Source organism: Pleurodeles waltl, chromosome 2_2, assembly GCF_031143425.1.
Source record: "Pleurodeles waltl isolate 20211129_DDA chromosome 2_2, aPleWal1.hap1.20221129, whole genome shotgun sequence".
Classification (NCBI taxonomy): domain Eukaryota; kingdom Metazoa; phylum Chordata; class Amphibia; order Caudata; family Salamandridae; genus Pleurodeles; species Pleurodeles waltl.
In genome coordinates, this window is record NC_090439.1 from 450,557,955 (window position 1) to 450,575,808 (window position 17,854).

Here is a 17,854-nt window from a genome sequence, read left to right on the forward strand (position 1 = left end):
GTGGACTACTCACTTTTTGTGGGGTTTTCTTCCTGGGTGCCATGACTGCATTGGTGACCTCTTCTTTTATGGGACGCTGCAATGCTGCCTCCATGTGTGAAGCCCTGGCTTTTGAGAGCTCCCTTGTGCGGCCCAGCTGTAGAATGTCCGGTAACTATTCCCCAGATTCCTCTAGGCTGCGTTCCCTGAGGGGGAGGGAGGAACCCTTGTATTAATTGTCCTCGGACTTCTTCAGTCTCATCATTAAATCTACACGTGCCCGCTAGTTCTCTTAGCCTTAAGTGAAAGGCATCTAGCGATTCATCCATCTGTTGCCTCGCTTGTCTAAATATAAACCTCTCGTAATCATTATTGACCATTGGCTCGAAATGGCGGTTGAGGGCAGCTATGAGTGTCGTATGTGTTTTGGGCGCATCTTCCACAAGGTTTTTTGATATCTTATACATGTCCTCACCTCCTATGTGGATGAGCATGGCACGTTTCTGGTCATTTGCTACCTTCGTGGCCTCAAAGAATAACAACACTCTTTCTACCCATTCTCTCCACTTGGGCGCTGGCGTAGAGGGAGCCCCTTCTACCACAAAGGGTTCTACTGGAGGTATTGCAGACATTGTGGCTGGGGTGATGTTAGATAGGTCTCTTGCCGCTGTGCTGTGTTGAAAAGTACCTATTACTGTTCCGTGCCTGATTACCGGCTATGGGGAGGGACACTTGTACTCACTGTGTCCTGAAATGCCCCTTTTGTTTTTCAGCTTCCATGTCTATTCTCCTCTTTATATTCACACACGCCCTCCCGTTTTTGATCTCCTCTTCAAAGGACAAAAGTGCGAGAAAATTTCAGTATGGGCGCTTTTTTTTTTTAGTTGTTTTTCTGTGTGTCGTATGTGTTTTCCTTTCTTTTTTTTTTTTTTGGGCTGCCCGTCTGCCGCCCAAGCACCGCGATAGACACGCGCCCGCAGCGGGGCTCAAGCCCAAAGGCGTGGATTTGCCTACCTCATCGCCAATTTGTGGTGTCTAAGCCCTGAAAAGGGCTTAGACACGCGGTGAGCGTTATGCGACGCTGTACAAATAACTCACGCGACTCCGTGGTTATTTGCTCTGGTCGGCGTGGCTGGGTGCGGCCTTTCTGCTAGAGGAGCCCGTCCGCACGGGTCTCCATATCTGCGTGCGGCTCCGGATACCCCTGAGCCACGCCTCTCTTTATTTTTATAGCTCCGGGCCGGAGGCCACGGAGCAAACCAGTAAATCTTAATAGAGAGGTGAAATCCCTCGGAAACATCCGGGGATTTAACCCGGGGTGTTACACAACACAAAACACCCCTCCTTGACACAGAGTGTCGACTGACCAGTTACATCACTGGCCAGCAACACTACAGGGGGGATGAAGCAGGAAATAAAATAAAAAGACCAAATCCTTACAAAAATTAAAATAAGGACCTGGAAGCAAAACCACATTGTCTCTGCAAAACTTCAAGAAGGTCTGTGAAGTTAAAAATGTCCCCTATTAACTAATCCTATCTGAAAAAAAATAATACCGGGTAAAACACTCTACAAGAGAGAAATGTGCGATCTACTGTCGTTAGAGGCTCAAATGGTGCCCCCTGAAAAAATAAAAGCACCGAAGGAAATCAGTGGCCCTCTCAAAAACAGAATCCTTAGCAGCCTTGTAACCTTTGCTTGAGTCAGGCCCAGTATTAATTTATAACTGTGCGCTGATCACCCCAGTGTATCCATTTAAGTATCGCCTTTTAGCGCGTAGTGCGACTAAAATGCATTTAAGAAAGGGGATATTGCTAATACAGATTCTTCCTAAGCAGCAAAGGACTCTTTAAAATGTATTTAAACCTCTTATCTCATGGGTCCTGGCTTCGGTACTACTTGATAACAGAAACAAAATACCAGGAAGTGGGAATGTCTGGCCTCCTCATTTATTGGTTCAATAGGAGAAATTGAGTTGTTGGTTGAATGGGGTGGAAACCCTTCTCAAGCAACTGATACCTTCCCCGTCAGGTTGAGCCATAAAAGTTACTAAGTTATCCTGTGCTTAACTCTGGTAGATTGCCACAAAGCAGGCAGGCTTAAGCTGGAGACAAGGTGTAAAGTGTTTATGTAGTGCTCAAACAGCAATAACGTGAAAACACAACATAAGGAAAATCCCACACCAATTTGGAAAAATAGGGAATATTTTAATAAAATACGTGACACCAATGAGATAAAAATCCAATCAGTAGAGTCAAAGTTATGAAAGTGTAAAGTTTAGGGTCAAAAGTAGTGCCTAAAAGATTAAAGTGCCAACAGCGGGCATCTAGTTGCACAAGACCGCAGAGGAGCACAAGTCTGATACAAGAAGTGCATTGGGACGGGTCACCTCCTACCTTCGGATTTAGAAGAAATTTCAGCATAAAAATGCATATGAAAGTAAAGTTCAGTGGGGTACGCTTGCAGGAGGTGTTGAGGAGAAGGCATTGTCAGGGAACACTGAACTATGTCACAGTGAAAGGTTTCACATTTGGACATAGTCTCTTTTTTGGAAGCTGCATACTTCCAGTAGGACAAAGCTGTAGCTGACAAGGGCTCCACAATACCCCTTCCGCAAGGAACTTATGAACAGGATTTGCAGCAGTAGAGAAGAACATAGAGGAATTTGCCACAAAGTCAGGCTGACCAGCGATCCACCTAGAGCGGATCGATGAGCAAAAAGATCTCAGTCTCTTCTTGGTTCTCAGAGCAGTTTTGAGCCAAAAGGTTTCTACGCTCCAAGTCGTGGATTTTGGCAATCTGGTCACCTTTATCACCGTTTCCAAGGGTCCAGGACTAGCCTAGCACCACTTGGAGGGTTGGGACTCGCTCATGCTGGATCCAGGTGCCAGTTCAGGATGGTTGAAGCTTTTTCAGTCACTAAGGCTCTGATTAGGAGGCTAGCCAACTAGCCCTTGTTAACATTCTGGGAGCCATGGAATCATGTAGTGAAACTGGGCTCAAGCAGCAGGGTATGCCTCTGGGAGTTCAAGGCAAGCATCAGTCAGCAGGACAGCCCTTCCATGAGGAGCAAAGAGGCCTTCTGAAATGCATATCAGGTCACAGCAGCAAGCATTCCTGTGTGAGTCTTTTTGCAGGTCCAGAAAGTGAAATGAAGATTGGGTCTGAAGGACCTAGTATTGAACCTGGTGCCTTCTTTGAAGTCGGAAAAGTTTCTAGAGAATTCCTTTTGATGTACTTGGAATTTCTTGCCTTCCTTGCTCAGGCTTCAGCCTGGCTGCCCAAACAATAAGATAGTGTGAAGTGCTTGGTGTGAAACATGGCACAGCCTATTGACTTGTATGTGAGAGTGTAGGAGGCTGGTCTGGTTTTAGTGGGTACCTAAGGTACTTACACCTTATACCAGGTCCATTTATCCCTTATTAGTGAAATGTGGGCAGTGTTCTAGCAGCTTAGGCTGTCTAGAGGTAGCTGTGGCAGAGCAGCTTAGGCTGAACTAGGAGACATGCAAAGCTCCTGCAATACCACTATAGTTACACAGTACTTATACACAATAAAAGGCAATTCTCTGTGTAACCAAAAATAAAGGGACTTTATTTTAGTGACACAAGGCCAAAAATATCTTAGAGGCAACACTCCTGCTGGAGATAAGTATTGTAGACAAGATATACACTACATATATTCCAGATCCCCTGTTTCTAACCGAAACCTGGCTCAATGAAGACTCCTCCCCGGAGGTAGTGATCACTACCCCAGGACCATTCAATCCACCACCTAGATAAACCTCACGCTGAAGGTGGGGGGATTGCCATCATCCACAAGAATTCAATTAAATGCTCTGCCACTACTTTGGATATTCCTGACTGTGAAAGTTTGTTCTCCTCTCTAGCCTTGAATGACACATTCACTCTTTCCGGACTACTTATCTTTCACCCCCTGGGTCCCTATGAGAGATTTCTACAAGCCTTACCTGATTTAGTGGCAGACATGTCCTGCAAAACCCCAACTTCAGCATCCTTGGTGATTTTAACATCCATGCAGATGATAAATATTGTCTCTTGACTAAATCCCTACTTTCCGACTTGGCCTCACTAGATTTGACACAGCTGATCAAATGACCCAACCATATTAAAGGTCACAATATCGATTTAGTCTTCAGCAACCTTCCTGATCTATCCCCTCATGCCCCTCTCCCCCTGATTTTGACTGACCATTATTTACTGTTACTTGCGCTTCCTTGTCCCTCTCTTCCCCTCCATCAAACCTCTATAAAGTCAACCTGTCGTCAATGGTCAAAATTGAACCATAGAGACTGGCGGGATATACTACATCTCTGTCATCCCATCTGTCAGGAGTCTGGTCTGTGTCTGATAGAAAACTTCAATAAGTGGATTTCCACCTCCTTAGACACCATACTACTAACTAAGACTGTTGTCAGAAGGATCAATCCTAAGGTCAAACCATGGTTTACACCTCAACTGCTTCAACAAAAAAAAAAGTGCAACCAACTTGAAAGAAGGTGGAGGAAGGACTATGGCAACACCTCTAAGAGACAATATAGGAAGGCGATTAGATCATTCCACGCAGATATTAAACTAGCACAAGCAGCATTCTATACATCTAGAATTGAACAGTCGGCATACTCCCCTAAAGAGATCTTTATGATCTTTAAAGAACTGACCCTGGTTCCCCTCGATACAGAATCCCGTAGAGGCCTCCACAACCCATAGTAATGATCTGGCAGGCTATTTAAAAAAAAATATAGACATTTATTCAACCTTCCCTTCTAACCATCCTCAGGAGATAGATTGGCATCCACATGATGACCCTCAATTTCCTAGAGCCACACTCCCTTCTCTCCAACCTGTAACAGAAGCTCTAGTTACTAAATATCTGCACACCATAAAATCTGGATCCCCCCTAGATCTCGCACCCCGCTCATATTTTAGAACTGGCTCAAAAATTATTTCACCCATACTAAAATATATTTTGAATCAATCTCTAACATCTGGTCTTGTACCCCAGCTTTTCAAGCATGCAGTTGTTAAGCCTTTATGAAAAACACCTAATCTTGATCCAACTTTTTTGAGCAACTGTAGACCTATTGCTCTCCTTCCTATTGTTTCGAAGACAACTGAAAAACATGTCAATAATCAACCCACGTGCTTTCTTGAAGATCACAAACTCCTTTATCCTTCACAAATGGGGTTCAGACCACAACACAGCACAGAGTCAGCTCTATTAGCCGTAATGGAAGAAACTCGCCAACTACTGGATTTAGGCAGACATGCAGCTATCATCTTATTAGACCTCAGTGCTGCATTTGATAAGGTAGACTACAGTATACTACTTCAAAGACTTTCAGCTATAGGAATTGAAGGTACCACACTAAGATGGCTCTCCTCCTGCCTGAAAGATAGAACTTTCCAAGTTCTTGACCGCTCTTTCCTTTCCAACACATTCTTCCTCACTTGTTGGGTCCCTCAAGGCTCCTCGTTGAATCCCACTCTTTTTAATATTTATAGGTCCCCTTAGCTAAAATTGTTGAACCCCACGGCCTCTCCTTGATATCATTTGCTGACGATACCCAGCTGGTAGTTTCTCTTTCCAGTCCCAGGAATTCTGCCCAATCTAATTTATCCTCTTGTCTTGCGGACTTAGCCAGATGGATGACTATTTCTAAACTTAAACTTAATGATGAAAAATCTGAAGTAATGATAGTTGGAAACCATACTCTCCTTAAGTCTCCAGCCGTGGCATTGGAAGATCTTAAAAATCTCCCTTCTCCCAGACAAAATATAAAGAGCTTAGGCTTCTGGTTCGATTCCCGTTTCACGATGGACTGCCAATCTAAAAAGCTGGCTGCATCATGTTTCAGCTTACTAAGAACCATGAGGAAAATGTTCAAAATCTTACCTTTTTTGGCCAGAACCTGATATTGTCCCGTTAGACTATGACAACTCTCTTTTTTTTAGCTCTCCGGGCTATGTAATAAAGAGACTGCAGGTTGTGCAAACGCTGCTACACGCTTGCTTATGAACAAGCCCAGACATCTGTCTGCTAAACCTGCATTGGCCTCACTTCATTGGCTTCCTATAAAACAACGGATCAACTTCAAGGCCATTTGCATGACACTCCATAACAAGGGTCCACGGTTTCTCAGGCAATGTATTTTACCTTATGTCCCTTAGAGGGCACTTAGGTCCTCCACTGCCTCATTGGTCAACACAACCCGTTTCAGGAAAGCAACATGTGGAGGCAGTTCTTTCTTAGTCACAGCCACATACCTTTGGAACTCACTTCCATTGGAACTCCGACTAGAACAGCTGGAATCTTCCTTCCGTAAGAAATTGAAGAAATTTTTATTCACAGCATAGGCACCGCTGAGTTTGGTGGTCTACCTTCAGCGCTGGGAAACCCCTGGGTAGCCATGCGCTTTAAACATTTATTAAACTAAACTAAACTAAACTAGTAACCAAAATCAGGTAAGTAAACAGTCATAGAATAGTGAAAACAGTAGAAAATGCAATAGATAGCAATGGGGCAACACAAACCATATACTAAAATAGTGGAATGTGAATGTCAAATTCCCCTCTAGGCAAGTGTAGTGTGTAGAGTGGCGCTGGGAGTGTAGGAAAACACCAAAGGTAAGTAAAGTACCCCACCCCAGAGCCCAGGAATACAGGAGTAAAGTACAGCAAATTTCCTCAGGTCACACTACAGGTTGTGATAAAGGACTTTGCAAGAACCAAGCAATACTTCAGGCAACAAACAATGGATTCCTGGACCTGAAGACCTATGGAGAGAGAAGACCAAGTCCTGAAGTCGAAGAAGAGTCCAGGAAGGACAGGAGCCCCTGCCAAGGTGCAAAAGTGCAAAAGAAGGTGTAAAAGTGGATTTTCTGGTCAGACGAAAAGTACAGAAGTGCACCAAAGAAGATAGATGCGGGTTCCTGTGTGGTGCAGGAGATGTCTCACGTCAAGTTGTTGGATGCAGGCTGTTTATGTCGCTGGATTCCACCAACAAGCCTTGGTTCAAGCAAGTATGCGGTTTGCATCAAAGAGGAGCTGGCTGGACCCAGGAGGGAAGTGGGGGTCTCGGACTGAGGAGACCGAGGGGGCTCTCAGCACTTCAGAGAGCCCTCAGAAGACCAGGCAGCACCAACGGATATCCCAGAACACGGGGACAAAGAAGATCCAAAGTGTGGTCATCGCAGCACTACATTGGAAGGTCCCACGCAGCAGGAGAACAACTCAGGGAGCTGTGCATAGCAGTGTGGAGTGCTAGGGACTTGGGCTACGCTGTGCTTGAAGAACTTTTGGAAGAAGTGCACAGAAGCCCAAGGAGCTGCAGAAGACTTGGTGCACAGGGGTACTGTTGCAGCAAAGGGAGGCAAGCTATTACCTTCACCAAATTTGAACAGCTTGTCCTTTGGACAGACTGGGCTACTTTGGTCCACCACCTGTGTTTCAGGGAGCATGCTTGTCGTCAGAAGAGGAGTCCCAGACTACTGGTTGTCATCGCAGAAGGGTGCCTGAAGAAGCAGGGAAGTGACTCTGTCACTCCACTGGAGAGTCCTTTGGTTCTTCTGTTGCAGGTGAAGACAGGCAGTCCTCAGAGCGTGCACACCTTGGAAACTGTTGCAAATGCTAGCTGAAGCTGAAGTTGCAGGTCACAGGAGTCGTCCTAGATACTTTGTTTCAGTTACAGCAGTTCCTGGAGCAATCGGCGGTTGATCTACGGTCAGAAGCTGAAGCAGATGATGCAGAGGCATCCTGGAGAAATCTGGCAAACCGAATCTAAGGAAACACCCAGAGGAGAGACCCTAAATAACCCTGAGAGGGGGAATGGCTACCTACCCAAGTATGCACTTAATAGGAGGAGTCTCTGAAGTCACATGCTGGCACTGGCCACTCAGAGGTCTCCAGAGAGTCCCCACACCTTGGAATCCAAGATGGCTAACACCAGGGACACACTGGAGGAGCTCTGGGCACCACTCCTGCGGTGGTGATGGACATGGGAGTGGTCACTCCCCTTTTCTTTATCCAGTTTCGTGCCAGCGCACGGACTGGGGGTCCCTGAACCAGTGTAGACTGGATTATGCAAGGAGGACACCGTTTGTGCCTTTCAAAGCATTTCCAGAGGCTCTGGGAGGATACCCCTTCTATTGTGTAACACCTATTTCCAATGAGAGAGGGTGTAACACCCCTCTCCTAAAGGAAATGCATTGTTCTGCCTTCCTGGGTCTGAGCTGCTCAATCCCCAGGAGAGCAGAAACCTGTCTGTGAGGTGGCAGCAGCTGGGGCTGCAGTGGAATCCTCAGAGAGCTGGTTCGGCAGTACTGGGGGTCCATGGTGGAGCCCCTAGGCTGCATGGGATTCCCCCCCCCCCAATACCAAATTTGGATTGGGTGGTCAATTCCATGATCTTAGATACCTCACATGGTCATATCCGGAGTTACCATTGTGAAGCTACACATATGTATTGACATATAAGTACTACACGTTTATAATGGTGTCCCCGCTCTCACGATATCCGGGGATTTGTCCAAGGACAACGGGGGCACCTTTGCTAGTGCAATGGTGACCTCACACACAGCAACTTTGCAACTATCCTTCAGTAAATGAAGGTTAGACATACAGGTGACTTACAAGTTACTTAGTTCAGTGAAAAATTGGCTGTGAAATAGTGTGTGCACTATTTCACTCAGGCTGAAATGGCAGTCCTGTGTAAGGGTTTGTCTGAGCTCTTCATTGGTGGCAAAAGAAATGCTGCAGCCCATAAGGATCTCCTAGAACCCCAATGCACTGGGTACTGAGGTAACATATACTAAGGACTTATCAGGGGGGTCCAGTGTGCCAAACAGAATTGGAATATTGAGCCACTAAAGTAAAGTGACAAATTTGGTAAGCAGAGAGAGCATAAGCACTGGAGTTCTGGTTAGCAGAACTTCAGTGACACAGTCAAGCATACTGCCAACACACATAGGCCACATACTATGAGCATAGGGGTTCTGAGTAGCCGGATCCCAGTGAGACAGGCAAAACACACAGACAAATTTGTTGTAAACTATGCGCACTGGGGTCCTGGCTAGCAGGATCCCAGTGAGACAGTAAAAACACACTGACAAGCACTCACAAACAGGCCAAAAATGGGGGTAACCATGCTAGAAAGAGGCTACTTTGGCACAGAGGGTGTGCCCAGCTCTGTCCCCCATCCTGTGAGCGACGGCCTATTCAGGCACACCCAATTCCTCAATTGTGTGGCTGTCTAGGATCAATAAAGAAAGTTCAACTGCCAATTATACCTTCTCATGGGACCCAGGAACAGGCTGCAGGCACAAAATAGCTAGGGCAACAAAATGTCAACTTTCAAAAGTGGAATTTTCAAATCTGTAACTTAACATTGTACTTTACCATTAAAGAGAATTTTGAATTTCAATTTCTGGGACACAAAATATGAGAAACCTGTTACTAATCAAAGGTTAGGACTTATTTAATATAGTAAGGCAACCTGATGCTATCCTATGAGAGTGGTAGGTCTCACAGGAGTGAAATACACATTTTAAGAGTCTTTCACTATAAGAACATGCACATATTAAAAGTACATGGCCACTCTTTTAATTCCAATGCACCGTCTGTGCCCTATGGGCTACCTAGGGCTTACCTTGGGGGTGACTTATATACAAAAAGAGAGGAGTTTTGGACTTGACAAAGGGGTTATTATGCCAAGTCAAACTGGAACTTTAAAACTGCATTCAGGCTGAAAATATATACTTGGGACATGTTTTAAGGGCTACTCAAGTGAGTGGCACAATAAGTGCTGCAAGCTCACTAGAGGGATTTAATTTACAGGCTCTCTGTATGTGGTATACCACTTTACAAAGGACGTATAGGTCAATTAAATATGCTGATCATGTGTAAGACAATTTTACCATGTTTTAACAAGTAAGCCCAAGCACGTTAGCACTGGTTAACAGTGATAGAGTGCACAGAGTTTTAAGACTAGGTGAAACAAATTCTGAAAAAATAAGAGGGCAAAGGCAAAGGTTTGGATGAAGACCACAGTAAGTCTGACAGGTCTAACAATCATGTGTGGAAGTGAGCTATTTTGGAGGAGACATATGTATTTAAATCTGGCTTGGTAAGACAACTGTATGTAAGAGTGAAAACTCACTAGGTAAGGACTCGAAGAAGGAAAATGAGGTGGTAATAGAGGATGAACTGTCGGAGCCTCACTTCTATGCTGTGTGCCATTTAAGGGTAATATAAACTCTCCCTTATTCCATCCATGCTATTAAGTCTGGAGTAATGGAATGCCTTTATCCTTTCTGCAAATCCTCAACTTGTCATTACAGAATGATTTCTCATCAAAGAAATTCAGCTAGTAGGCCCATTGTCAAGTACATGGTTTCATGCTGACAACCTAGCTGTGCTAACCTCTGAATGGAACTATTAAAATTAATACTTCAAAGTATTTTAGAATCAATGTATTTAACTCAACCTGACACCTAAGTTAACATAATGTAACTTCTAAGTAAATGGCAAATTAAAAAAGTTGCCACTATTTTGCACTGTTTTGTAGTGACATTTTACAGTTGTTGGTAACTAGACAGCCTTCTGCCCTTCTTGGAGGAGGTGTGAACGACTCTCAGAAAGGAAAGGTGTTACTTCCCCCTCGCAGGAAGGCTAAACACGGTGCCAGGTCAAAAGGTGAGATTCTTAAGGGCAGAATGTGTTCACACATGAGAGGATATGCTCTTTGGCTTGAGATGACAGGCTGGTGTTGGGGTCAGGGAGGGGGAAACAGTTGCCAAACCATTTTTCCTGTGGGGGTCTAGTCCATAGGTGGCCACACTGTTGATATGATCTATTAAGCCCCACAAAATGAGAGAGGGATCCTGCCATCTTGGGAGTGGGCGGAATACTGCATTCTGGGATGGCTAGATACCACACTTTGCAGGGAATCATCATTAAGCGAGAGGGGATCTGGTCACCCAATGGCTAGTAGTCACCACATGTGCTGAGGGCATGTTGTGGGTATCAAAGTGGATCCCCTTCCACCTAGACCTCAGATCACATCTGCACTGGAAAGAGGCCCATAGAAGATTTGCCCTATTGTTCACTGGACTCAGCAAAGAGAGACTCCACTAGAGACAGGTCTGCACCTGCTAATGCTTAAGCCAGGCACGAGAGGACTGTGCCTTTGGTGCCCTGGTCAAAGAAAATTTGTCCCTGAACCCCAGACACCAAACAGAAGAAGTCACTTGAAGAGTCAGTTGGCTGACTTCCTCTTACAGTTAGGTCACAAAAGCTGAAGAAGGCACTTTGGCAAGTTGGTAGCTAAACATTACCTGACTCCCACTGACCACCGAAGTGCAGTCTGGTGGCTGAATCTTGACATTTAAAAGATGCATCGAGTGCAGTTTGGTCACTCAAGATGGACACTAGTCTCAGTTAAATTCTTAGTTACAGTTTCGCTGTATTCAGAGACTAGTAGACCAGTAGTAACTTGTTTTGGCTGGGCTTCAATTGCACTCCAAGGGACCTTGATCCCTTTGGTTCAAAGTCCCTCCACCATGTTTTGGACCGAAGGGCAGGCCTAGGAAGTACCCCATCACTGGATCAGCATCCTTCAGAGTCTTCAGCATTCTGGAGGACCACTCCATTGATGTTTATGGTGGTTCGCCTACGGAACCTGGAACTTGATTAGAGACTGCTTTGACTGCAAGGTAACTGGCCTGCCAAGCCCCATTGCCCTTGTGACTTGCTCCCTGCTGGAGTTGGTCACCCAGACTGGACCAGAGTAGTAATTCTCAATGCTCAAAAGGTTTTCTGAAGTTTTCCAAGCAACTGCTAACTGCGGTAGTTGCTAATGCTTGTTTCCAAATCAAATGAAAAGTAGTAGTTTGCTATTTATATAATAATTTATATCTCTGGAACCCTCAAGTGGTTTTTTATTCATTTTGGTGTCAAAATATTCATAAAAATAACAGCTATTTTTATGAAGTTGGTGTCCAATTTCCTTTCCTTTGTTTCATGTTTCTTTCTTATTCAATTACTTTGGTACTCCTAAACTTACAAGGCCTGACTGTTTGAAGGCACAGCTAAACGGGTCTGAGCTAAGGTCTTACAAACAAGCTTGACTGAGCCCAAAATGGGTTTGTGAGTTTATTGTAAAGTGAGGTCGCACAACTACACCATACAATAAACCACTTTCCTCACCGGCAATATCATTTACTGATAGTGAACTTGACTTGGCTCCTCTTCTTGGACTAACAGTCATTGCACAGATTGCATGTATTGCCCTTCTTCCTGCTCTTGACTTCTATTTCATATATTGTTTCCAACTTTCTTTTCTCCTGACAGTCTGTAACTTCCTGATGCTGGTATATAAAGGTGTTTGTGTATGTGTGTGTGTGTGTGTGTATGTGTCCCTGTGTGAGATCACCAGTAATATTTATTCTGGCCAATTTCTACTGTCAGCAGCACTGTCTTTCCTCTTGCATGTGTAAATAGACATGCATCTAAAATATATTTAAAGCCAGATGAAACCTGACCGTCCCATTTGAATTGCCCTTCTTATCTGCAGCTGCCTTATGGATCCTACTTTGTCTGCACCACTGTCTTTGTTACTGGTACTTTGAGTCTGCCTGATGTTGGTATACAGTGTTGTATGAATGTGTGTAACCACATAGGAGACCACCAGGCCCAGTTATTATTCTTATGTCCATGCACTTGCCACACTGCAGCCACCAGATAAAATTTTGCTATTGTAGTACGGTTAGATTTTACGTACAAATGCAGCAGAAAGATATTTAAAGCCTCACAGAACCATTTACCTTTGATACCCAGCTCTCTGGGCCTCACGCCAGCTTGTTATCTCCCAACGAAGATCCTCTCAAACTTCCTTACTCTTATGAATCATGCTGCAGTCCCTCTCTACCCATAAGGGGAATCTGGGGAACAGGCAGTTGACATCATGTGTCGGGTGGGAAAAGGGTTGTATTGCAGCGTTGTGAAACACTCAATAAGCACCGTAGATTTCAGTGGTCGCTGCAAAATTATACGGGTCTCTAGTTGGCAGGGGTATGTACCCACCTAAAGTAGGGACCACTATTCTAGTCAGGGAAAGGCAGCTACACACTAAATTAAAACCCCTGCTCACCCTCTGGTAGTTTGACACAGAGCAGTCCATCTTATCTAAAGAGGCAATGTGTAAAGTATTTGTGCAACACACACACAGAGCAACACAATGAAACCCCACAAAAAGACACCACACCAGGTTTAGAAAACAGACAATAATTTTATTAATAAATCAAGATTATCAAAATGTCAAAAATCCAATGAGGAGAGGTCGCTATATGTATTTTAAAAGAATAAGTGTAAAAATAGCACTCAGAAGCAAATAGCACTTTAGGGATTATTGAGGTCCTAGTGGACTGGGACAAAGTCAGCAGTTGAAGCTGACCGTGGAGCACAGGCCTGGTACAGGAGCCACGCAGGCCCAGGGAACAGAGTACCTTGATCTTGGTCGCAAACACAAGATGTGGGGTTGCTGCACGCCTGTAGATGCTTTGATGTCACTCTCGTAGTCAAGGGTTTTGTTGATTTTTCCCACACATTGATCGTGATGTGTTAGTTTCCAAAGATGAGTGTCAAAGCATTGGTGCGTTGGTTCTGAAGCCGATGCACTAGGTTTCTCCACGCTGTTGAAGAGGGGAATCGATCGTCCTTCATCGATGGCGAAGATGCAGTGATTTGAGTGCTGCATCGATTCCATTGCACCAAGTGCCTCTTCTGGCAGACAGGACATGTGTTGGTCGATGCAGGGTTTCTGGAGATGCTACTCAGGCCCCAAGTACAATTCACAAATCTTACTCTTGCAACAGGGTTGAAGCTTTGATTGTCACTTCCAACAGGCAGGATATGTGTCAATGTCACTGGTGCAAGCATCTTGGTCAATTTCCAGTGAAACAGTCACAGGAGCAGCAATAGAGACTTTGATATCCCCTAGTTTCTAGCAACAAGAGGCAAGCTAACAAGACCTTGGAGATCACTTTGGGTTGCAAGCCAGAGTCCAGATCTCCCTTAGAGAGCAACATGCAGCAGGACAGCACAGCAGAAAAGCAGTCCTTCCAGCTCAGAAGTGCATCATGGTAACAGTCTTTGATGCAGCACAGCAGTTCTTCTGACCAAATCAAATTCAGTTGTAAGTCCAGAAGAGTCTGATTTGGTGGAGTCAGAGACCTAGTACATATACCCAAATGTGTCTTTGAAGTGGCAGTGACTTGAAAGAAGGGTTTTTGAAGTGCACAAGTATGCTTCCTTCCCCAACCCTGTCTCCAGACTATCTGTGGGGAGGAATCCACCCTCTGTGTGGAATCAGGTCACTCCCTACTCAGATGTGAGTGTCAGCCCCTCCCTCCTTTCCTACCCAGTAAGAGACATCAAAATGCCTGATAAATGCAGATGAGCATTCAACCACACCTAACCTTCCCTTGTTTGTGGCTGCCTACAGGGAATGCACAATTTGCATCTGTCATCCACCCAGATGTGTATTGGAGACATGCTGCATGAGCACAGAACTGTAAGAGCTGAGAAATGTCCACTTTCTATCTCTATTAACTCCGGCTTTGCCAGTAAAGAGAATTCATCATTACAATTCCAAAGATATGAAACATAGGACAGATACTCTTTTTCAATCAGGAATTACAGCTTAAGCATGCATTAAGGAATTTCCAATGTTAACCTCTGAGCGGAGTGTGCCTCACAATAGTGAAAAACTAATTTAGTTGTTTTTCACTACTAGGACATGCAAAAACTAAAAGTACATGCCCTATATTTTACTTGCACAACACCATTCCCTATAGGATATCTAGGGCCTACAGTAGGGGTGACTTAGAATAGGATTTTCGATGTCAAGTCAAAGTGAAAGTAAAACTGCACACACAGGATTTGCAGTAGCAGGCCTGAGACATGTTTAAAGGGCTACTTGTGTGGGTGGCACAACCAGTGCTGTAGGCCCACTAGCTGCATTTAATTTGCAGGCCCTGGTTATATGGTATACCAATTTACAAGGGACTTACAAGTATACTAAATATATCAATTGTGTATGCACCAATGTTACCATGTTTAGAGGAGACACACATGCACTTTAGCACCTGTTAGCAATGGTACAGTGCTTAGAGTCCTAAGACCAACAAAACAAAATAGCAAAAACATGAGGCAAGTAGGCAAATGATTAGGGGAAGACCACCCTAAGGGTGCAGGTAATATGCAGTGCCAGAGTATCCTGAAAGCTGGGAGACAGAATACTGCACTCAGTGGGGATCTGCCTAGTAATACAAAGATGAACCAGGTGTATCAGTTGGAATCTGGGGTACCTTTGTCTGGTGAACATATACTGGTTGCCTATGTAGTTGCCCCTATGACATACAGTGACAGTGGAAGCTTAATTGTCTTATATTAGTTATCAAGATGTCCTATATCAGTGTGAGTATCTCATTCAGTCCTGATCACCTCTGTAATGGATGCATCTGATCCTGCACTTACAAAGTTCAAAGCATGAGACTTAGAAGGATTGTGTTGCTCGTATGTGGGGGAAATCTTCAGATTTTATCCATTCAAAAGGTTGATGCAATTATTGGCAAAAGGCATACTTTTTGTAATACTCAAATAAATATTTGGAGAGTCACTTTGGGATAGATCTGCTCTCTATCACACATCTAAATCCTAGATAAGCGGCATACCAATATCTGCCATTTGTATCTAGTAGTAGTAGTGCCAGTAGTGTTAGTAGTAGTGTTAGTAGTAGTAGTAGTAGTAGTAGTAGTAGTATCTAGTTGTGGCTTCTTCCTGCGGCCTATTTTTAACATGTTACCATTCTGTGTGTATGTGAAAGGGTGCAGAATTTGAGCTTTTGTTCAGTCCGTGTGAAGTACTTTTGATGTGGCTGGTTGAAAATGTTGATGTAAGTGAGCAGCCAATAACTGAAGTTAGTGATTCCAAAGCCATGGTTCTATCCTATTCATCAGGTAAGCAAAATAGTATGAAACATTTGCGTACCAGTATTCTGTAGCTGTACTAACAATATAAATCCCCAACATTGATTCATAAAACCATACATATAAATAAGTTAATCCAATAAGAAAGAAGTTAATATTAATAGAGTCAGGTAAGGATACATGGCTTGCAACCACCTCAGAGGATTACTGTAATGCTGTAATAAAAAATGCTTAAATATTGAACTCGTTTCAGCTTTAATGTCAGTTATTTGTGAATAAAACACTATTTCAGTCAGGAGTTTTTATTGTGATGTTCACATTCAGTCTTGCAGTGTATACTATCTATTTTTTTTTTAAATAACCTTCCTTTGCTTGTGGATAGTTTGTGCTCATCCTTTAATGTTAAGTACTTTGCATCAGTCCTGTTGATGAGTGAGCTGTTTTGGGGGAAACACATTTAGATAATTCACATTCTCACTATGCATCTTTGCCTCAATCTTGTTTTTTTCTCTTTTTAGTAAAGTAAACAAATTACATTGAAATTTCTATTTCCTCTTCTATTTAAAAAAAAAAAAAAAAACATTAAAACTGATGAAAGTTCAACCTCTAAGTTAGACATTCTATAGTTACATCCTGAACCTCTGGAACTGAGTTTTGATTCTACAACTTGTCCATTTCTCTTATCATTCATAAAGAACATTTTCTTTCAATTTTTTACAGCTGACCAATGGTTTACTATCACCTGTGTTTTTTTATCTTAGTTTGAAAAATGTATGAATCCTTGTAATCATAACCTTATCTTGTCAAGCACATATGTATGGTCCGGGTACATTTAAAAAGCAGGCCATTGCTATAAAATACCTTAAATACTGGTTGTGATAATACATTAATACATGTTTTTGTTATATTTTCAGAGTTCATGAAGTCTGTGTGCGAAGCCAAAAGATGGTAATTGTTAGACAAGAAGACCAGTCAAAGGAAGCTTGCTATCAAGATCCATATATCCAGAAGTGGGCTAAAGAAAATTCTGGATCTGGAAACAAAGAACAAAGTTGCTGGCTTTCATTTACCTTTTCTTTTTGTTCTCTTGTATAATACCCTGGATACCAAATGTGTACTTCAAACAAATTTAATTAATTTTCACACATCCTGTTTGATCCAATTTTACTTCAACAACTTATTACATAAATCAACTTCAGCTAATGCCATATATACGTCAAATTAATGTAAATCCCAATAAGTGAGTGAGCAGTTTTTTTTAATTATCACATTCTTACAGTCACCTACTTTTCTCAGATGTATTTCTTATCAGTGTCCACCTTCTAATGTGGACATTACAATGTATTTCCCAAAATATTGATTTGATTCTTTAGAATTCATCGTATTTTGTAAAGACGGTACATTACTTCCAAGCAAAATTCCTTTCGAACAGGAAGGTCCATGATGGTGAAAGTTCTGAAAGCAATTACTTACAAAAACATCTGTATTCCGAAAATACTTGTGGTACTTTGCAAGGGAGTGAAGTCAGTTTACTAAAGTACTTGATCCATGGCCATTCAATACTTTTCATTGAATTAACCAGGAGAAAATTGCCCTTGCCCTGCAGTTGTCATAAATCATTCAAGGATAATTCACAATTATTGAAAAGTCTTTATGAAATCATTATAGAGTAGTTAACACATTCTGTAGTTGTCATTAATCAGTTTAGAGCTATCCATGATCAAGTTAAGTTGGCATAAAATCATCCTGGAGTCATCAACACTCACCCTAAACTTGTCATGGGATCATCCCAGAGCAATCAATCAGTCCAGGGTAATCCTAAAATGTCATGGGATCAACAAGGAATTTTCATAAAACATCCTGAATTAG